General features: G+C 34.9%; 1 protein-coding gene across 1 annotated transcript in view; it reads left to right on the top strand.

Moving 5' to 3' along the window:
• Positions 1–24,074, top strand: part of pde4dip (phosphodiesterase 4D interacting protein) — a 101,954-nt gene that overhangs the window by 8,858 nt on the left and 69,022 nt on the right. The window lies entirely within an intron of this gene.

Genomic DNA, 24,074 nt, shown 5'->3' on the forward strand with positions numbered 1-24,074 from the left:
ACTTCAGCCTTGCTACCTTCAATTACCAGAGGCCTGCTTGAAAGACTGCAGTTTTTTTCCTTAGGAAAGGTTGAGGAGGTTTTTTTACAGAATAGTGCATGAAGAGACTAAAGAAATGTCCTGAGTGTTCCTGAGTTCAGAAGTTTTTTCCTCTTTATGTACTGCTTAGTAAAACCACTCCTGAACTTTCTTTTAAAGAATCATCTTTTATGATAAGACAATAAAAGTGATTTGATTTGATTTAATTTAATTTGATCTTGTAATTAGTTACTGTTTTTTAGACCAACTTATTTCACATCAGAGAGACTCATATTTGCCAGCAGTTTAATTTTCTTAAACCATAACTTTATAGTGACGAAGTTTCATCTCATCATTTTTTGAGAGCTCTAAAATGTAACATTTTATAAAATGAGTAATAATAGTATTGTGTAATAACATACCAATTTTTGTAACAACAAAATTTAATAATTTAATATCCTATGTAAAATTGAAAATATAATATATACATTTAGATTTTAAAATATGTTTTACAATGAAATGCACTTTATATAAGATATTTTACGATCAATAAGGTACTACACAAGTCTGATTATTTTAATGAATGGTAATGAATGATAAACCAGCCTGAACTTTTGCCCTGTAGTTAACTCTCTGGCTGTAATGCAATATATTATTAATAGTATTTCAATTTAAAGTAACTGGCTTTAAATCCTGTAAATCAATGCTCAAGTTTTCAGTGTCATAGAAATCATTCTCTTAAAAATTTCAAACCACTGAGCTGTTATATAATCATGTATATATATATATATATATATATATATATATATATATATATATATATATATATATATATATATATATATATATATATATATATATATATATATATATATATATATATATATATATATATATATATTAATCCCCCTAATACAAAGCAAGGACATTTTCACAGTATGTCTTATAATATTTTTTCTTCTGGAGAAAGTCTTATTTGTTTTATTTCAGCTAGAATAAAAGCAGTTTTTATTTTTTTTAAACATTTCAAGGTCAAAATTATTTGCCCCTTTTTTCTATTGTCTACAGAACAAACCATCTTTATACAATAACTTGCCTAATTACCCTAACCTGCCTAGTTAACCTAATTAACCTAGTTAAGCCTTTAAATTTCACTTTAAGCTGTATAGAAATGTCTTGAAAATTATCTAGTCAAATATTATTTACTGTTATCATGGCATCATCAGTTACAGTTTTTCTCAGTGACGTTGGTGCATTTCTCACAACAATGTTTACATTTGCATAACAGTTAATACATTTCTCAAAACAATTAGTCATAAGTGCACATCATAGTAGCAATTTCTCATTCCTTCAATTGCAAATGGTTTTGGACATGCATCAATTGCTTTCATACAACTCTCTGCTGTTTTATAACATTATGATTTGCTTATGTCAGGTCAGTCAAAATTAACTAAACTTGAACACTGAATAGTCATTCCATATAAAACTAAGAGTCCTCATTTCTTTACCTGAGTCATTACATACAAAAATGTTGAACTAATGGTCAAATTCTGTCAAGCAAATTTTATTTAAAAAACTGTCAATCTTTTTTTTTTCCTGAAAATGTCTTCTAAATTGAACAATTACATGGATAATGTACAGACCTATGTATGTTGTAGGTTCAGTTCCAATATGTACTGCAATATTGTTTACAGTTGTGCACAGCTCTACCCAAAGGAAATTTATGTTTGTTGTAAATAAGGGTGTGTTTATTCTTTTGCACAATGCTGTGAATAAATTAGAATTGCATTAACTGTTGTGCAAATGTAAATAGTGTTGTGAGAAATGCACCAAAGCCACTGAGAAAAATATTTTGCTAATTGTTTGTTGCTTCTTGCAACATTTCTTCTGATGTTTTTTTTTTTCAATATGATGCTTTCAAAGTTGTGATCATTTCTGCATGGATGAAACATTCATGCTGTTGAGCACAGTCAGCCTCTCGCCTATATTCCTGTCAGCTGGATGAACCAATCATTTCCACACTAGCTTGAAATATGAATCTGCCAAAATATCATTTGTAACTGTCAAACAACTTGATGGGGTGTAACTGGAAGGTAGGAGAGTTTAAAAATCAAAACACACTTCTTCAAATAGTCCCCCTTTTTTCTTTTTTTGCATGTGAAAAATTAAAAGCATATGCTTTGCCGTGAAGTGATTCTTTCTGACCACAAAGGCACTTACTGATATAGAAAGATGGTCTGCGTGCTATTAAAACCTCAGGACAAATTGCAATTGCTAATCTGTTTTTTTGTCCTTGTTTTGGAGACTTGGCAGGAGTGTGCAGATTTTGACAGAGACCTGATCATTGTGGCCTGGCCCTTCGTGTACCTTTCAGCAAGTAGTCGCCAAATTTCAGAAAGCAGCAGCCATCAAGAGCCGCTTCTTCTCTATAGCTGGAGTCTCAGTGCTCTTTCCAGCACTGCTTTATAGCTAGCTTTTCATTTGGCTAGAAAATAGGTCAAAATTTTCTGCATGAAGAGCAACACATGCCTTGAAGCTTTCATGCGTTTTTGCTCCTGATGTCTGATTCATGTCACAAAGGCAAAATGACTGATGGTTTAATCACTAATTCTTACTGAAACAAGCTTTGCAGTGTGAATAGCCAAAATTATGGAGTCTATTTGAGTGCATTTTTGGCCTTTTTTAATGGAATCAATCTAGTACTCTCTCTCAGGATATCATATCTGTTTAGTCAAACTGGTATAATCGCTAACATGTGGCTGTTCTCTGCAGATCTGTACATATGGAAAGCTATCTTTTGATTTTTTTTCCGTCTCGCTCTCATCTCACTCTCATTCATCTAGATTGTAGTGTTATTATTCTTTGACATGAGAGTGATACTTGATATAGTCAGTCTAAATTGCTTTCGTTTCCAATATTCAGGCTATATAGAAGCTGTGAGGAGGAGGAGGCGGGAGGAAACATTTAAAGATTATGTTTTTGTGTGAGAGGCGTTTCGTTTTAGAAATCGCATGTGCTTTAGCCCTCATGAGCTTCTTGCTATGGCAAGCAGTTTTTGCATTTAATCTGTAAAGCATATCTATTTTATTTCTATTAAAGATGTTTTTTTCATTAAATGCTAGCAATTATTCATTAGCTTTTTATGCTTATTCTTTAGAGACTGATGCTTATAAGTAGGGCTGGGTGATACAGCAAAAAATTATGATATAATGTTTCATATTATTTGGTATACATAATTATTGAATATTTTTTAACAATCCATTTAGAAATATTTTTTATTAAATTTTAAAATAAACCACTTTATTTTAATTTACCAACATTACTAAGGCAAATAGTTTTAATAGTCAAAAAAAAAAATCTAATCTCCTCTGTCTTATAATAAAATAAAAATAACGACATCCTACTTCCTTTTTTATTTAAAATCTCCTCACTGCCGCTAGTCACGGCACTCATTTTTGCGTGTGTTATTCTGACCTAAGGGGGTGATGACGAAACCCAAAACTCGCAAGTGAAAAGCGCAAGCGTGTGGATTCTTTCACCATTTGTCTGAGGTAATTAGTCTACCGTTATTACTAGAATGTCTATATTCCATACGAAGTGTGAAGCAGATTCGCTAGCTCTACTTGCATGAATCACATGCGTCATTTGCACTCCATGTGCTTATCGCTCCCTATTTGAGCTCGCAAGTCGTGATTCTCAATTGGAATTAAGAAATTTACACCCTAAGCTTATTGGCATTCTTTCCAAGGCATGCGCTAAACAGCCACATTTTAATAAAACTAAAGCACTTCATACCAAAACTTCATACCAAAGTTTATTTATTGTAATTGACAATGGTGCACAATGGAGTTTTTTTTGCAACAACCTAGTTTTTTTAAGTTCAACTCACTTAAATTTGTAAAAAAAAAAAAAAAAAATTAGCTTACATATTTCCTTAATGTTGTCCCGACACAAATCGATTGTGTGAAACCCTGTATTTTTTTACAGTGTGCTACTTATTTAATAGATTCTATAGTTACTCTTAGTTATACATTAGGTATTAGTGTTTACTTGTCAGAAGAATCTAATATATATTGTCATTTTTACTATGAACAATTCTTGTTATTTCTTTAGTTACTATTAGTCACTAATGAAATAAGTACTAGTATCTTTCTGACCACAAAGGCACTTACTGATATAGAAAGATGGCCTGTGTGTTATTTCTTTAGTTACTGCTAGTCACTCATGAAATAAGTACCAGTATTTATTTAATAGGTAGTATAAGTACTAGTACAAAAAGGTATTAGTAACTAAATAACAAGCATTTGTATATTAAAAAAATAAACACTGTTATTTAATAAATAAGTACTAGAACTTAATGGAAACCATAAAGTCTCTAAAAAATAGATAAATACTAGTGTGCATATAGATTAAATGTTCAAATGGCCTGCCATAGTTTTGCACTGCCCTCTGCTGGTTTGTTTCGCAACAGTGTGTTTATTTTTTCCCGAGTGTGACCCCATTTCCTTTTCTTTCCCCCCCATACTCTAGCTCAACAGCACTAGTCAGCATACAGTGAGAGAAGCGAGGCCAGACAGCATAACTGGAGCCAGATCGTTGTAGTAAATCAGTGGTCTGCATCAGAGGGACAGAACTATCATGCTGAGTAAATTATGGAGACAGTCATGGTTGATGATGATAATGCAGTGTAGGATCTAATCTGCGCCATGTCTTTCTGCGGATTGGATGCATCATGTTACTTTATTTAGGGGTTTCTACTGAATTATTAATTTCATTCGTGCAGATTACACCTGTGTGTTGTGTTTTTGGTTATGTACATCACGAAATATAAGAAAACTACTGATGTGATGGATGAAAGGAATTGGGATATCGGCAGTAGGGGTGTGAAAAGTCAAAACAGCCATTCAGAAGATTTACATGTCTCTGGAACAAAGCATGCCACTTTAGAGCAGAACTAGACATTGTTATTATATTTGTGTCCTTTTGAAGTTTAATCAGTTTGAAATTTGCACCCGTTTCGAATGTTATTACTCGATTGAATGGTCGTTATCAGTGGTGATCAGCTGATAGATATGGACCAGTAGGGGCCTTCTGCGCCTACTGGTAGGCTCAGAAGGCTGTTATCATCCATCCACATGGTTAATCAGCTATGCTAATAGAGAAGACTCCAGATCCAGATCTGTTTTTACATTACTGTGACGGTTGAGGTAGTGGTAGACGTTAATAAAATACAATTAATTGGAAATTTAATAAATAATATAAATAATTCTATAAATAATTCTATAAATAATTAACGTATGTGATCTATAGCTGATTAACCATGTGAATCGATGATAACAGCCTTCTGAGCCTACCAGTAGGCGCAGAAGCCCCTACTGGCCCATATCTGGCTGATAACCACTGATAATGCCCATTCAATCAAGTGATAACATTCGAATCGGCTGTAATTTTGCTGTTAAGAGGACTGGTTGTTTGTATTTTCAACCTGCTCTTTTAATTCAATGTAGTGATAAATGCTTTATTATCATGACATGAAAATATGATAACATCACACACTGTAAAAATGCACAAGTTTTACACAAATTCTTCATGTTGTCATAAACACAAATTAAGTTAACCGTTTCAACAAATTAAGGTGGATTGAACATGAAACAATGAAGTTGTCCCAAAAAAACTTAAGAATTGTGTTGTGTAAACTCATTTTATATAAATAGTTTAAACTAACAGCAATTTTTTAAGCGCATGTTAATTAAGTGTCTTAAAATAAATGCTAAAAGCATTATCTCCTGATCTGAATTAAGAAGCTTGACAAATTTTGATCTATTTAATTTTTTTTATTTGAATTGGTTATTTATAATTGCTGAAATATTTATTTTACTTATTTGTATTTTATAGCGAATTACATTTTGCAGTTTTTTTGCAGTATTGCGGTATCACGTTGGTACAAACAACTGACATTTTTGTATTTATTCAGGCCATTTTTGCAGTAAGTAATCTATATTTAAAATATAGAATTTAGTTATAGACTGCAGTGCTCCCACAAATTTGAAATATACTTGCGGTGGTAACCGGAATGAAATACACTTTTTACCCTCATCACATAAATAGTTAACTATATGTGACAAACAAAACATAATAAGATTTTTAACAACATTTTAATTTATTAAGAAACTGTTACACACTGTTTTTTTTAAATCGGTTAAAGTAAAAAAAAGAAAGAAATCCACTTCCATTTCTCTTACTTTTATGCTATTCAGGAACCATGTGCACCCATTGACATCTGCTTCTCTACCATTATCTCTCATTCAAGTTCAGGTTGCTTTATTGGCATGACATTTTGTACAGTACTGCCAAAGCATTTTAGATGAACTCTAAAAATAAAGTGTGTAGATTATTTCAATAAGGCAAATGAGTTGATTTTTTTTGACGCATTGTTAAGTCCCAAAAAGGCTTTGGGTCTCTGCAGAGCACGTGAGACTGTCTGTGGGAGTATTGACAGGTCTCGCACACACAGTAGCTACAAAACAAGCGAAGATTTTCTACTATTTAATCGATTGCATGATAATGGATATATTGGCGGATACAAAAAAGTGTAAAAGTATGATAATAATAGTAAAACAAAAAATTGTCACCAAATAACTCGAGTGACCGTTAATATACCTGTGCGGCCTGCCCAAGTAAAGTCTATGCGTGGGAAGCACTGTATTTAAAAACAAACAGAAGTGTATGTTTTTTAGGTTAAAGCAAACATGGATATAACCTAAATTTGAAAAGCAGATTGAGCTTCGATGTATATTTTTCAATGGCAGTGTGTTTCACAGTTTCTGTGTACGTATTATTGATATATAATGACTCTGTGCAAGACAAGTCATTTTGTATTTGTAAGCCATGCCCTGTCTCCATTTCAATATTTTTTTATTATTCCTTGTGGCCATATGGGACCAATTACAAGCAAAATATGCAGGGAGGGGCAAAAGTCATATTTTTATGAATTGCTTCAGCACTTAGTGGCAGCCCTAATGCCGCAATTATTGTACAATAAAGCAGAGACATTAACTGAGGTCAAAGAACCAGCAAACCAAACTGTACTCAGTAAATCTTGACAGTCCCTGGCCAAATTGCACGACCGAGCTGGATTTTTTTTTTTTTTTTTGAAATGAAGAAACATTCAAATTTACAGATTTAATGAGACCTCCGATGATAAATGAGCTGCGGTCGGATTCCTGAATGACAGAAAGATCGGCTGAGTCTTTTTTCCCTATTCAAAAAGGCTTTTAAATCATGAAGCAAACTGTTCTTAATTAAATGTAACCTGTGTTTTGTGCGTGCCAGCACTCATATATCAGTGTAGTGAGTCACTGTGTAAATAGGAGCGAGTGCTTTCGGCCAGGCCTGTGACACAGAGCTCTGTGCTCTGACCCGCTGTCTGCCTTTGGGCTTCTTCTACAAAGCACAAGGGCTCTGAAACAAAGAAAAGCAGTTTAATGGATTTGTTTTTATATTCAGCATCTGCCTTCTTTATGAAAATCTCTTTTCATGTATTTCTTCTGAGGGCTTTTTTGAGTGACAACTTGGTACTGAAAATTTGCAATGCACTAATGGTGTACTTTTTGTTTTCTTTTTTAAATTAAGCCAATTATGTGTTATAATATAATATAATATAATATAATATAATATAATATAATATAATATAATATAATATAATATAATATAATATAATATAATATAATATAATATAATATAATATCCATACACACTCATTCACACACATACACTATACGGACAATCTAGCCTACGCAATTCACCTGTACCACATGTCTTTGGACTTGTTGGGGAAACCGGAGCACCCGGAGGAAACCCACATGAACACAGGGAGAACATACAAACTACACACAGAAATGCCAACTGACCCAGCCGAGGCTCAAACCAACGACCTTCTTGCTGTGAGACGAACGTGCTACCCACGGTGCCACCGTGCAGCCTATATATTATATTATATTATATTATATTATATTATATTATATTATATTATATTATATTATATTATATTATATTATATTATATTATGGCGGTTCATTCCGCTGTGGTGGCCTCTGAAATAGACACTAAGCTGAAGGAAAATTAATGAATGAATTATATTATATTATGCAAAGGCTTATGTTATCTGAATGAAGTATATTAATTTATATGCATGATGATAATAATCTACTATTATGGTTTACTATTTACTAAGTATATGTAGTTGAATGACAATTGGGGTTTATTAACATTAGCATTGACAAAATAGGTATAATACAGCTTTATATATATATATATATATATATATATATATATATATATATATATATATATATATAAAGCTGTATTATACCTATTCATTCATTCATTCATTCATTTTCCTTCAGCTTAGTCCATTTATTCATCATGGGTTGCCACAACGGAGTGAACCGCCAACTTATCCAGCATATGTTTTACACAGCGGATGCCCTTCCAGCTGCAACCCAGTACTAGGAAACATCCATACATACTCATTCACACACATACACTACGGCTAATTTAAGTTTATTCAACTCACCTATACCGCATGTCTTTGGACTGTGGGGGAAACCGGAGCACCTGGTGGAAACCCACGCGAATACGGAGAGAACACAATAATGCCAACTGACCGTGCCGAGGCTCGAACCAGCGACCTTTTTGCTGTGAGGCATCACTGAGCCACCATGTCGCCCCTTATTCTTTGCCAATATCCTTCATATTATTAGGTTTTACCCATTTATCTGATTTTTATTTAACTTAATGTTAGTAATTTAACATTTTGTTTAACTTTTCACTTCTGACATACTTGGGCACAAAAAATTAAGCATTTCATTCTAATGTTCTGATGCTTTTTCTTGCTTGTTCAGCTTGTCGCTTTGCTTTGGCGCAAAAATGGTTGCTTTCTGTTTGGCAACATGATGGACGTTATCATGAAAGTTTTGAAAATCCATTTAAAGCGTCTCTTAGACTTCAATTTAAACTCCTGTTTTCCATCAGATTTAAAGGGCACATTGTTGATTTGGGTTAAACAGGCGTGGGCTCTTTTTTAATATTAATGTTAAATCCCCTTCTTCTCCAGATGTTTAGCTGCTGGGTTCTTCAAACAGCTCCGTTTTGTTCCAGTGTTTGGTGGTTTTCCCCTTCGTTCCGTCTTCTGTTGCGTTGGCCCGCTCAGCTTTTTTATGCCGTTCGATTTTCTGACATCTTTCCAGTGCTCAAATGTTCTTCGGTTTCTCTGTCTGTGTTGTGCTTTAGCTCTGGCTTGATGGTTTTGCAATGGTAATAATACTAATTTCACCAGGGGCACTCTTTCCTGAGGGAAACTTAAAGGCTGTGAGATCATATTTTTGGAGATCTCGGTCCAGTTTTGACATCAAACACACAGGCCTGCGTGTTCTCAGGCAAGGCTGTAATCCGATTTTGAAAATATACCTAACGTCTGCTTTAATGAGCTCACTCCAGTGCCTCATGCCCCCCCTGTGAAAATATCCCAACTGCCTATGAAATACAAGAATTGAACCATCAAACCCTTGTTAAAGCGTTCAGAACTCAAGGGATGATACTTTGTGGTGGAAGCGTGGGGCTGTTATGTATTCCGGCTGCTTTTGTTGAAACGGTGGGCCACGACAGGCCTGGAAGGATGGAATAGCGGTGTTTGTAAATACCACTCCAATTATCGGTCTAATTGGATTTCGAACGATTTTTCTATTTTACTCCTAAATGAATCATAGAGGATGAGACAGGATAAATCAAATCAAGATTTTATTTGACAGTACAAGGAATCATTTACGATTTTAACTACTTGAATCGCAATCCCATTGAATATGTATACTGTAATAATATTTTTTTTGGAAATGATTGACTGTTGCTTAAATATTTGCATGGATTTTTATGTTTGTTTTCATTAATTTGCCAAGTATAATTGAATTGTAATAGATAATTTGTTGTTTTTTTATTTTAATGTTAATTTTATGTAGAAAAAAGGCAGCGTTCACACAATTGATTTGTGTTGAGACAATTATGTAATTAATATGCAATCAAATATAATATTAAGTTAGCTTATTAGTTTTTACAATTTTAAGTGGGTTGAACATAAAACAATTGAGTTGTCACCCTCAAAAAACTCAAGAGTTGTGTAGTTTTAACTCATTTTAAATAAGTAGTTTAAACAAACAGCAAACATAATTTTTTGAGTGTATCTTTGTCAATACAGCTGAAAAATGAACCCAGGCTCATTCTGATTATGTACCCCTATATACAATTCTGGAGAGAACAAAATACGTCCCAGGAGCTATGTTTTTTGCCGTTTTTGTTTTCCGCTGTGCCGCTGTGTACACTTTTTCAGATCTCAAATTTCTCTCGCGAGTACCATTCACGCCTACTGTTCTGATGTAAATCCACCAGAGGTCGCTGTTGCCTGAATGTCTACTGACTGAATGACTGACTGACGGACCAATCGACTGACCCACGCTGCCCTTCCCTAAACCTAACCATAGTGTTTTAAAAAGCAATCCAGAAAAAGAAAAGTCACTAGATTTTTACCACGTTTTCAGATTTCACCACATTCTCACCCTGTTATTTACTTGTTTATTTGATTTTTTAGCTTCTGTTTTTGTCTTACCCGCTTTCCGGAACTGTTCTTCACCAGACTCGAACCCCGTTGTCGTGGTCAACGCCGCTCTGCATCTTAAGTGCACTGACGTACATGTCAAGCTACCGGGCAAACTGGTAACAGCGGAAAAGCCGTCCTTATGGAGGTTAGCAGTCAGCTGGTAAGCGAGAAAAGGAGTCATACCGCCCTGTAGCGTTTGTTTTAAAGATGAAATGCAGCCATGCTTACTTCTGGCTACATAATTCACGATCTTCAGAAATGTATATAGGGCTACGCTTTCAGAATGAGTCTATGTTGCAAAAAACAAGCTGATTTTTCTTTGGTGGGATATAGGGTACTGACCATGGAAGTAGATTAATGAAAATCTCTTAATCGTTGTTTATTTTCAAATAGATCCATCGTGAAAGATTCTCTCTGCACAAGTACACAATGTTTCATTGCACAAACCAGGTTCAAAAAAGCCTCATACTTATGTGGCAAAAGCCAAAAGCACTTGGCTGAATGTGTCGACCGCTGATTCTCATAAAAGGTTAAAAGAAGGAAGCCACAAAAGATTGAGATGGTCTGTTGTTCATTTGAGCACTCTGTGTTTTGACAGTAGTGCTCTTAAATGTCACTGCGTAATTATATATAATGATGAATGGCAAGCATAATTGAAAAAGGTCAGGCATCATCCTGTGCGTATATATTTTTTCAATATCTCTCAGGGATATATTTACACACATGTGTACAATGAACATGTTGAGCACTCCAGGGATGTTTCCACAGCAATGATAGCCTGATCTCTGTATAAATCATTTGTGGTCAGGATATAGTAGGTTAGTGTAATAACTTTAGGTGCCCTAAAGCCAAGTCTGTGATTGTACATTGCCTTTTACTGTAAATGGGCATCAGCAAACTGGTACAAACACAAACCCTGAATGCATAGTGTATTTCTAATTAACAACACTGTAAGCTCTAACATTTTTGAAATGTTAATACTTTTAGTTTTGCTGTTACTTTGTTTAAAAAAGTAAAAATATAGTAGTCTGTATTATTACCGGATGTATGTACTTTGTTACTCACAAAAACTTAGGTCAAGATACAGTACACTGATTCGTGTGAGATACAATCTTTAAAATGTATGTTCAACCTTTATATGCTCCCTCTAATCCAAATAATGAGAAATAACCAAATTTCCTACCACAGCAATGCTGATGACACTCATATCTACTTAGCCTTACTGCCTAATGACTACAGCCTCATTTACACCCTCTGCCAATGCATTGATGAAATGAACAGTTGGATTTGCCAAAACTTGCTTCAGTTAAACAAAGAGAAAACTGAAGTCATTGCATTTGGGGACAGAAATAAGGTTCTCAAGGTGAATGTGTACCTTGGCTCTAAAGGTCAAACAACAAAAAATAAGGTCAAGAATCTTGGTGTGATTCTAGAGTCAGATCTGAGTTTCAATAGTCATGTCAAAGCAGTTAGTAAATCAGCATACTATCATCTCAAAAACATTGCAAGAATTAGATGCTTTGTTTCCAGTGAAGACTTAGAGAAACTTGTTCATGCTTTTATCAGCAGCAGGGTGGATTACTGTAACGGCCTCCTCACGGCCCTTCCCAAAAATACAGTCAGACAGTTACAGCTCATCCAGAGCGCTGCGGCCAGGATTCTGACCAGAGCCAGGAAATCAGAGCACATCACACCAGTCTTTAGGTCTTTACATTGACTCCCAGTTACATTCAGAATAGATTTTAAAGTATTATTACTTGTCTATAAATCACTAAATGGCCTAGGACTTCAATACATTACACATATGCTCACTGAATACAAACCTAACAGATCACTTAGATCTTAGAGCTACTACGCCCCTCGCTGCTGGAATCAGCTTCCAGAAATGATCAGATGTGCTCCAACATTAGGCACATTCAAATCGAGACTTAAAACACTTCTGTTTAGCTGTGCCTTTACTGAATGAGCACTGTGCTACGTCCGACAGATTGCACTATTATGTTTTTCTCTTCTTTTTCATTCTTTTATAACCTGTTTTAACACATTTTTATTTGTTTTTATCTGTTTTTTATGATTTTTATTATTTGTTTTATTTTTCTTATACTTGTCTCTTTTATTCTTGTTAATGCAAAGCACTTTGAATTGCCACTGTGTATGAAATGTGCTATATAAATAAACTTGCCTTGCCGTGCCTTGCCTTGCCTTAAAAGTTTCGGAGCAATCTTCAGGGAAATCTTTCAATGATACCCACTATTTTTGCACTTAATTTGTGAAATGTCTGAATGTTGTCAACACCTTCAGACTCACATCATGATTTTTGGTTTTGAAGTCATCATTATGGTGATCTCAGCTGCACTGGGCCTGGGTTGAATAAATAACAATCTGCAAAGTGTAAAATGATGTGCAAGATATGAAATAAAACGCTTCTATTTATACTGTGTCTAGGCATGGGACGATAACCGGTTTCAAGGTTTACCGTGATTTGGAAAAGTCAAGGTTTTAAAACCACAAATACTTTCTGTTATACCATTCCTAAGGTATATGTAAGGGTTTTTTATGTGTTTTTTGTGTTGTAAAGAAATCTGTGTTATTGAAATCAATGAAGAGAGCAGAAATAACGATTTATTTAAAATATTTACATGTTTATTGCTGCAAAATGTTACGAAATGTTTCCTAAAATATTGTGTTAAATGTGGGCAGTTCATTCCACTGTGGCGACCCCAGATTAATAAATGGAGGTATAAATGAAATAAATGAATGTTAAATCAGAATCAGAAAGAGCTTTATTGCCAGTTATTTTCACACATACGAGGAATTTTTTTCATGACAGAGCTTTTACAGTGCAACAGAATTATAGAGACAAGACAAAAAACAGATAATAAATATATTTTAAAAATACAAGTAGTGAATGCAAATATACATATTGACAAGTGTATGTACAGGTCTATTACTATATACAATGTTATATGTGCAGCTGTTATGTGCAAATTGGCATGTAAAGTGTGTTGTTAAATAAGTGTATATGTGTATAACAGTGTATGGCAAGTAGTGATGTTGGTTCCACAATTATTATCATCAAGTGTTCATGAGATGAATTACTCATGAGGGAAGAAACTGTTTCTGTGTCGGGCTGTTCTGGTGCGCAGTGCTCTGTAGCGTCGACCAGAAGGTAAAAGTTCAAAGAGGCAGTGTGCTGGGTGTGAGGGGTCCAGAGTGATTTTGACAGCCCTTTTGCTCGCTCTGGATAAGTACAGTTCTTGGGGAGTAGGAAGGGAGCAAAGTGATTCGCTCAGCAGTCTGAACTATTCGACGTAGTTTTTGGAGATCGTATTTAGTAGCTAAGCTAAACCAGACAGTTATTGATGTGCAGATGACTGATTCAATGATGGAGGTGTAGAACTGTTTCAGCAGCTCCTTTGGGAGGTTAAACTTCCTCAGCTGACGAAGAAAGTACAGCCTCTGTTGAGCTTTTTTGACAATGGAGTCAATGTGAGTGTCCCACTTCAGGTCCTGAGAGATGGTGGTGCCCAGGAACCTTAATGACTCCACTGCTGCCACAAATGTGGGAAAAGTTGTTGTTTTTGTACATTTTGTAGACATTTAAAAATAATTTATTTTAGAGCAGTAATCAAAATACTGTGATATCATGAAGCCATGATATTTTTATCCAAGGCTATGTGTCATTAATGTCATAAAATTGTGACATTGTTGGGACTTGTGGAGCTGCGCACTGATGGATGTGATGGATTTGTTCTTCAATGTTTGGACTTTTAGCAGTGAAGTTTTAACCAAACTGAACTGAGCTAAACTAAACTTCAACTCTGGACACTGGTTGACCCATTTTCAATTTACTTGAACTTCTATGTTAAGCTGCTTTAACACAATCTACACTGTAAAAGCGCTATAGAAATAAACATGCTTCACACTATTAATTGGGATTGATATAATATATATTATGGTACGACGGTCTTGAAAATGAACTTAATTGTGTCAAGCAGAGACACTGATATTCAGCATACGCAATACAACAATGAATGATAACAATTTAAATTATTTCAGCAATTGGACTTTAAATATTACATAACGGATTAAATATACTGATAACAAAACCATTCAGGGAAGAAGACTTTTTAATTAATTAATTAATTTATTTATTTAGTGAAATTGAAATCTCAATGGATAAACACAACCAAAATGACCAAAAGATTTTGGTTACCAATACAAATGCAAAAGCTATCCTGTTAATGCAAAGTGGCATTAAGCAACTCCAAAATACTAGAACTTTAGTTTTAATTAGTCAACTTATTACATTTTACAGTGAAATAAAATAAATTATAAACACATTGCACCTGCTTTCAGATAATCTAGTTCAATCTAATTGAATTGATCCAGATTTCAATTGATTGGACTGAAGAATATAATAAATTAAAATCATTGTATCCAACTGTATATCTCCAGGCTTTTCTTATTCACTGTTTAAAAGTCAGCTGTTAAAAACTCTGTACCAGGATCAGCTTTAACGACCACATTTGCTTCAAGTGCAGAAATGAGTGTTGTCTACATTTCAAAGGCCTGTAATTTCTCGTTTCTGTCATTGAATCCACACGGTCAGATGCTGGAAGACTGCAGTGACCTGTGGAGGTCTGGTTGTTGGCTTGACCGGACTTCCCCCCCGGTGCTCTGCTTTTAAAGAATGACTGCTCTCTTTGTTTCTGAGCTCTGTTTGATTTGAAACAACTTTCCCAATCATGTTAAGCAGGAATAGACAGAAAACAAAAAGAGTTTTAGGGGAAATTTTGTTGCACGTCACACACAGACAATAGCGCCTATGCAAAAGTCCATGACAATTGGCAGCGGTTTTCCAAGCTGGTTGAACTTGATCCCATAATTTAGTCTCACCATAAACACGCTGAATTAAAGGCAGATTTCGTTTTTTGAAGTGCTATTGAAAAACCAGTGTTTTATTTTGCTTCTTCCAAACAAAATTCAGCCTGTAACTTGAAATGCTTGCGCAGAGGAGGTCTCGTTCTCTGTGTTTATGGTTTGCTCTGGGAAAATGCCTTGTTGGACAGCTTGTGACACAGTAGTCAATCTCAGATCCCTTTTTGTTGGACTTTTATTTAGAAATCCCAGTGACTTGATTTGCTTTACAGCTGCTTTCATGTGTTCATAAACAGAAGTGATTATTCTTTAACTAAGCGATTTTTCTTTTGAGATCAGATACTTCATAAGAGGCGTACAGAACATTTTGCTAGAAATGAAAATATTGTTGATATGGAAAAATGTTCTTTGTAGAACGGAAGTGTGCAGTTTAATTTGTTCACTTGAATGTTGTTAATTTGCTTATGTTCGGTGATAAAAGGAGCGTTTTGCCAGATTTGATGTCAGGGATGCCATAGATATATACACGAGATATCACATACGGACCCTGAGCATGCGTCAATATCGCCACCACATTTGTACAGTGCTCTCAAGACAAAAGTCATTCAATCGCACTAGTCAAGACTAAAGCCAATGTGAAGATGCTGGACTTCTGCGCTGCGTATGGGTGTAATAACGAGCAAACAAAGAAAACAAAACATAAAGGCAGAACATTTTATAGATAAGATTTAGTTTTTTTTCCGTTTTTATATGTTACGAAATTTTGTGCTAAACAAGTATTGATGATAATACAGTCTCTTACTGCACTGATCATAAGGAAAGTAGCACCAACTCACACTAAAATACTAAGCCTATGCTAGTTTAGTTAATTAAAATCAGCAAACAATGTAAATGAAATACGACAAGATGCTGCGGTGCTAGAAACTTGTATTATTGTCGACTAAGAGAACGAGTCGTACATAACGAGGATCCATTCACAAATGAATCGCTCCCTCCATTAGAATGAGAAGTGAAAGCAGGAGAGGGTGTGTGTTTCAGGACACGGATTAGATCAAATTTAACAGAGAGGGAGGATAATACATTTCCATGCACACAAACTCTCACGGCAATGCCCGTGCGGTCACTTATCCATTGATGTAGAAAATACATTATAATTTTCGTAATTTAAAAAAATATTAGCACACTGACCACCGGGAAAACTGCAGATTATAGATATTTGTATATATGTGTATATATCTCTGGCTCTGGATGGCCAGCACCTTGGTCTCACATTCATTTCAAAGGAGCACTACCCTGTACTAAAATGGCAGCTGTATTGAAACATTCCTTACAAAGACATCAATACTGTAGGCGATATCTAATGTAAATATCTATGTAGGGATGCTAGGAGTGAATAATGTGCAGTACATTATTCATTCATTAGTTTTATTTTCAGCTCAGTCCCTTTATTAATCTGGAGTCACCACAGCGGAATGAACCGCCAACTTATCCAGCATATGTTTTATGCAGTGGATGCCCTTCCAGCTGCAACCCATCCATACACACTCATTCACACACATACACTATGGCCAATTTAGCTTACCCAATTCACCTGTACCACATGTCTTTGGACTTTGGAAACCGGAGCACCCAGAGGAAACCCCTGCCAACACGGGGAGAACATGCAAACTCCAGACAGAAATGCCAACTGACCCAGCCAGGGCTCGTACCAGCGACCTTCTTGCTGTGAGGCGATAGTGCTTCCCACTGCGCCACCATGCTGCCCTGCAGTATATTAGTGAATCAATAATGGGCAGTATATTACAACATGAAAGATATTACCCTTCAAAAGCTTGATGAGTTAGTTAATTTAACAATTTTTCAGGTGTAAGGCTCAGTGTATTCATATTCAAATTAATAATTAATACATCATTATGGTTGAAGACAAAATTATTATCCCTCATGTGAAACAGAACATTTTTCACACTATTTTCTATTACCTGTTTCTTCTAGAGAAAATCGTTTTTTGTTTTAGTTTGTCTGGAATAAAAATATATATTTAAAAACGTGTAAGGTCAATATTATAAACCTTTTAATTATTTATTTCAATTGGCTACAGAATAAACCACTGTTAGGGCGGCATGGTGGCTCAGTGGTTAGCACTGTTGCCCCACCGCAAGAAGGTCGCCAATTCGAGTACTGGCTGGGGTCCAAAGACATGCGTTATTGGTGAATTCAAGGAGCTAAATTGGCTGTAGTGTATGAGTTTGTGTGTGAATATGAGAGTGTATGGGTGTTTCCCAGTACTGGGTTGCATCCGGAAGGGCATCTGCTATGTAAAACATTTGCTGGAATAGTTGGCGGTTCATTCCGCTGTGGTTATCCCTGATAAATAAGGGACTAATAAATAAACAGCACTTGGGAAATATTTGAAAAAAGCCTAATAATTTTGTCCTCGACTGTATTTGAAGTTCACTTGGTGATTCAGCTGCACCTGTTTTATTAGAAGGTTTATTTGGTTTCTGCATAGCAATGGTATGATTGAATTATTGCAGAAATTACATCTATACATCAATACAAGGGAGACACGGTGGCTCAGTGGTTAGCACTGTCGCCTCACAGCAAGAAGGTTGCTGATTCGAGCCCCGGATGGGCCAGTTGTCGTTTCTGTGTGGAGTTTGCATATACTCCCCTTGTTTGCGTGGGTTTCCTCCAGGTGCTCCGGTTTCCCCCACAGTCCAAATACAAGCGGTACAGGTGAATTGAACACTGTAAATTGGCTGTAGTGTATGTGTGTGAATTAGAGTGTGAATGGGTGTTTCCCAGTACTGGGTTGCAGCTGGAAGAGCATCCGCTGTGTAAAACATATGCTGGATAAGTTGGTGGTTCATTCCGCTGTGGCGACCCCTGAGGAATAAAGGGACTAAGCTGAAGGAAAATGAATGAATGAACATCAATACAAAATACCAAAAAAGTTAATTAAATGAAAATTAAATACAAAGTAACACAAATAAACAAACTAAAACATATAACTACATCAAGCCATTCATACACTACCAGCATCCTCACATTAAAGATCAAAATGGTTAAAAAGCAATTTACAAATTCTATTTATTAAAGCTTCCATGTTATTTTCATTAAACAGTCTAACGGCCAAAGGTATGGTGGAACAAGCATATCCTTTTGTCCTTGTTTTATGTACTATGCTTTTTATATAGTATGCGTTTTATATAGTATTTTTTATTGCTAAATAGTGCTCTCTGGGATGGGTGAAGCCTCCTAATTAATGTATTATCTGCACATATTATTATCTTCACTGTGTGTTAGTGTTTTCAATTCACTTTCTGTGCTGACATCTCTGAGAGTGTTTAAAGAGGTGACATGAGATGAAAGGAGGGAGCAAAAGAATAAGAGAGAGAGTGCAAATATTTATATCTTCTGCCAGTGGAGAAATGAAACACCTTGGCATCTCTCTTTTTCCATTTTATTTACATATCTATTCTCTCATATCCATTTTCTTGTTTATAGAAATGGAGAAAATACGAACATGGCATATACACTCACTGGCCACTCACCTGCCCAACTGCTCATTAAAGCAAACTTCTAATGAGCCAATCACATGGCAGCAATGCAATAAATTTAGGCATGTAGACATGGTCAAGACTATCTGCTGCAGTTCAAATTGTGCATCAGAATGGGGTGGGGAAGAAAGGTGATTTAAGTGACTTTGAATAACTGGTTTCTTGAACATGACAGTGAGTTCACTGTACTTAAATGGCCTCCACAGTCACCAGATCTCAATTCAATAGAGCACATTTGGGACAGGAGATTTGCATCATGGATGTGCAGCCAACAAATCTGCAGCAACTGTGTGATGCTATTATATCAATATGCATTAAATTCTCTGAGGAATATTTCCAGTACCTTGTTGAATCTATGCCTATCTATACCACGAAGGCAGTTCTGAAGGCAATAGGGGGTCCAACCCCGTAATAGTAAGGTGTACCTAATAAAGTGGCCGGTGAGTGTATTAAAAAAAAAATCACCTATTCTGTCTGCGTCTTTTATAATGGCTTTGGTACTATTAGTTTAGTACAGGTCATGAAGGATTAGCACAATGTTAATTTTTTTAAACTAGCAAGAAGGCTTCAAACACCAACATGTGGGTTAAATGTTAAGATCCTCTAAAAGAACCAGAGACTCAATTGGCTCAGCATGACAAACCGATCCAAGTTTTCTCTGATGGCTTTATGTTGTTGAATGTTCATCTAAACGTTTCTTTAACACTCAGATTACTGTCCTTCCTCTCATTACTGAAAACAGATGTAGAAATAATAAATAGGCATCTATCAGAGCAACATTCTGCCATCGAAAAGATGAAGTATGATTCCTGTGAAGCATAGCAAAGAGGCTTAGCAATAATTAGAGTTCAGTGGAAGGAAGAAAGACGCGAGTAAACAAATTAACAGAGAAAATCAGAGATGAGAGTTAGTGATCTTGTGTAGTTTGATCATTTTCTGAAGCCTGAAACGCAGCCCAGAGTCTCAGCGGGAGTATCAGTCTGCGGAGTAGATTCGAGCTCAGCGGCGAGAGCCATCCATCACACTCATGCCCAGGGACGTCCACATTTCCCTGGGTAAAATATCACAACCGTGCATGGGCTGGGAACTCTGGCAGGAGCATCAGATCTTTGGCCAGGACGGCTCTGGTCTGGTATGCAGTGTCAAGCTGAAAAGTAATCTCGCTGTTAAAATGTATGATTTGGATGCGTAAATGGCACCAGGATGTGATGTTCGCTGTTCATTTCCTCTTGAAATTTCTGCAAAGATTGACTCTGGAAACCAGCTGAGATTCTTTAGTGTATAAAGTTTCTCGGTGGTACTTTTTTGGGTTGTTTTCTTACATTACTTACACTAATCCATGTTTAGTAGTTATTATTATTTAAAAGAAGTTATTAAAATGTTGCCAAATCCACTTATTATAAGTAGTGCGTAAGTGTCTTCGGACTTTGAGTGATCCAGTTTATGGAGTTAAAAAAGCAGTTGCAGGTCACAGTGTTTTAGTTTGTGACTTTATTTAGGGCTGCACAATATAACATTTCAGCATCGATATCACAATGTGATCATTCGCAATAGCAGGATATTATGCAATGTTGAGTTTTTATTATAGTTTATCATTTACATGTGTTTTTGAGGCCTTTGACTGAGGATTTTTAAATTATTCTGGCATTCTGGAAATTGTTCCATTGAATTATTTTACTTTTAAATATTTAACTACTGAATACTGTTAGACTCTGAAAATGATACAACTGTTTACTTCAATTCAGTCTTTTTCTTTATTGTATTTCTCTATGCTTGTGAATTGTTTATTAGATTTTCTGCAGATGCACTTTTCTACAGAATCAACCCAATCAATCTAAAATTATAAATCCTTTCCAAATAGAAATATTCAAGTCATCTGTTGAAATTAGGGCTGCACGATATTGGAAAACTCTGACATTGCAATATTTTGTTTTTCTGAAATACATATTCTGAAATAAATAACTGCTATTTAAAAAGAATTCATTAATTTATATTGAATGGAATGATTCTGTAGGGAAGCAAATCATTCATAAAAATGTCAAAAAAAAAAAACGAATTAAAAGATAAGATAAAAGTAAAATAAACAGTGTTTTAGGGTTTTCGGGGCAGAAAAATAGTATTTAGGTTCAGAATTTGAATGATCAAATGTAAAATAACACTGCAAATGTCTTTACTGTATGAATAATTCAACAAAATTATTCTTTATTAAAGTCACAAATGGTCAAATTTATTGAGAATTTGGGGAATATTTGTAAAAATCAATGGAAATGTACCAGCTCAGCCATTTGGAGAGATTTCTGTTGGAAAAATGTTATACACACCGTCACAGAAAATACACAGAGGAAAGGGCACTAGCTGCTGGAGAATGTGTGAGTGAAAAGTAGCTAATCACTATCATGTTTAATCAAGAGATTAAAATACATTTAGACGCCATTTTTGAAGTAGAGATTGCCTTCACTTATGAATCTTTATATTTAGGTAATATACATTTAGATTAATAAAGACAAGAAAATAATAGTTTTAGATTGCCTTCACTTATGAATCTTTATATTTAGGTAATATACATTTAGATTAATAAAGACAAGAAAATAATAGTTTTATTAACTCATTTCTGATTTATTTTATCTTTTTGCCATGATGATAGTAAATAATATTTTACTAGATATTTTTCAAGACACTTCTATACAGCTTAAAGTGACATTTAAAGGCTTAACTAGGTTAATTCGGTTAACTAGGCAGGTTACGGTAATTAGGCAAGTTATTGTATAATGATGGTTTGTTCTGTAGACTATCGAACAAAAATATAGCCCTAAGGGGCTAATCATTTTGACCTTAAAATGGTTTATAAAAAATTAAAAACTGCTTTTATTCTAGCCGAAATAAAACAAATAAGACTTTCTTCAGAAGAAAAAATATTATCAGACACACTGTGAAAATTTCCTTGCTCTGTTAAGCATCATATGGGAAATATTTAAAAAGAAAATAAAATTCAAAGGGGGTTTAATAATTCTGATTGCAATTGTATGTATTTTCTTTTGTTAACTCAAAATATATTTTTTTAAAAAGGTAAAATTTCTTGTGCCTGAATTCTTTGAACACTGTCGAGCCTTAAAAACACATGCAAATGAAAACTTTTACTGCATTATAGTTAAACTCTCAAACTCCCTACTACACAATGTGACTATTGTGAATGTGCACATTGCGATATCGATGCTAAAATGATATATTGAGCAGCTCTAGTTGAAATTGTATGTATATCGCAGAATGACAAAATATCGCAATGTTAGATTTTTCCAATATTGTTCAGTTTTTATTTGTAAGATGAATCATTTAAAAGTTGAATTTGAAAACAGTACAATAGTGTAAAAGAACTATTTGTGTTTGGTCAATCATAATGTAGGTGACGCAGTGGTGCAGTAGGTAGTGCTGTCGCCTCACAGCAAGAAGGTCGCTGGTTCGAGCCTCGGCTGGGTCACTTGGCGTTTCTGTGTGGAGTTTGCATGTTGTCCCTGCGTTCGCTGGGTTTCCTCAGGGTGCTCCGGTTTCCCCCACAGTCCAAAGACATGCGGTACAGGTGAATTAGGTAGGCTAGATTTTCTGTAGTGTATGAGTTTGAGTGTGTGTATGGATATTTCGGCTGGATAGGCATCCGCTGCGTAAAACATGTGCAGGATAGTTGGCGGTTCATTCTGCTGTGGCAAATATTGGTGGCAAAAAAATTATGGTCCAAATATAGCTACTCTGATTATTTTCTGAAACATTATTTCTTTCTTGCTTTGTCTACAGTGGACACAAACTTTGAAACATAAAAGAAGTTAATCTGAGATCGTTTCAATTTCAAATCTCAATATTTTGGTTACCAAAACCAGAATTTGTTGCTTGTGTAATACTGCTTATCATTGTGTATAAATTTGAGATTTTTTTGGCACATACATATTTTGAGTTTTAGCTACTACAATAGTCTATTGGCTTCATCATGCATGTTAAATCAACAGCCCTTGACACCTTTATAGTGGACATCATTAATCCCATTAGCCCTCCAAGAGCAACTTTACCTTATTAATGATTCCTGTTCCACCAGTGAACTATTCACGCCATAATGAGCTTGACTTTGTCACAAATAATAAGCCACCACTGTAGAGTGTTTGAGCAGTGGTTTTGGACTTTCTATACAGCTGTGTTATAGTGTTAAGGTGTGTGTCTCTCATATGTGTGGACTTTGTGTTTGTTCTAGCGTGTTAGACTCAGTTTGGTTGGCATAGTCTGTGGAAAAGCTCTCCCTTTGCCTCAGTATGATGCTGGCAAACAGGCAGAGGCTCCGTTTTACACATACCACTAGCAGCATCCCGTGCCATCGCATCTGGGAATTATTTGCATCAGTGAGGGAGGAAAAGGGGGAGATTGTAAATGAGAAAAAAGAAGAGCATTGTTTAAGGGTTAAAAAGACCTTACCAAAAACTCATGGAACACACGAAAACCCATGTGACTTTCTTTTTATTAAACAAAATATGCACAATAAAAGTGATTCATATGGTTCATGTCCAATATTTAAGTCTTCTTAAAAAGTCATAGGATAATTAATAATTAATAAATATATAAATATAATTTTAATTAATTACAAGACTAAAATGTAAGTTTTTAATCACTGATGAATATTAAATAATTTCCTTCTGTGGAACATTTTTCTTTTTGTATTTTTTGATTATTTGTATTTTGGTGATTATTTTTATTTTTTTTTATATAATTTTCATTTTAAAGTTATTATAATATTTTTTTAAATGATTTACTTCAACTTATTTTAGTGTATTTTGTCAAATGACAATGAAACTGAGACATTTAACCTGAAATAGAGTATAAAAGAATTAAAGTATAACATACTTTAATACTTAGTAATCTGAGTATAAAAGTAATCTGTGTGTATTTAGTTTTTTTAAATATTGAATGTTTTATCATATTTAATAATTATA

This window comes from Danio aesculapii, chromosome 20 (assembly GCF_903798145.1).
Source record: "Danio aesculapii chromosome 20, fDanAes4.1, whole genome shotgun sequence".
Taxonomy (NCBI): Eukaryota; Metazoa; Chordata; class Actinopteri; order Cypriniformes; family Danionidae; genus Danio; species Danio aesculapii.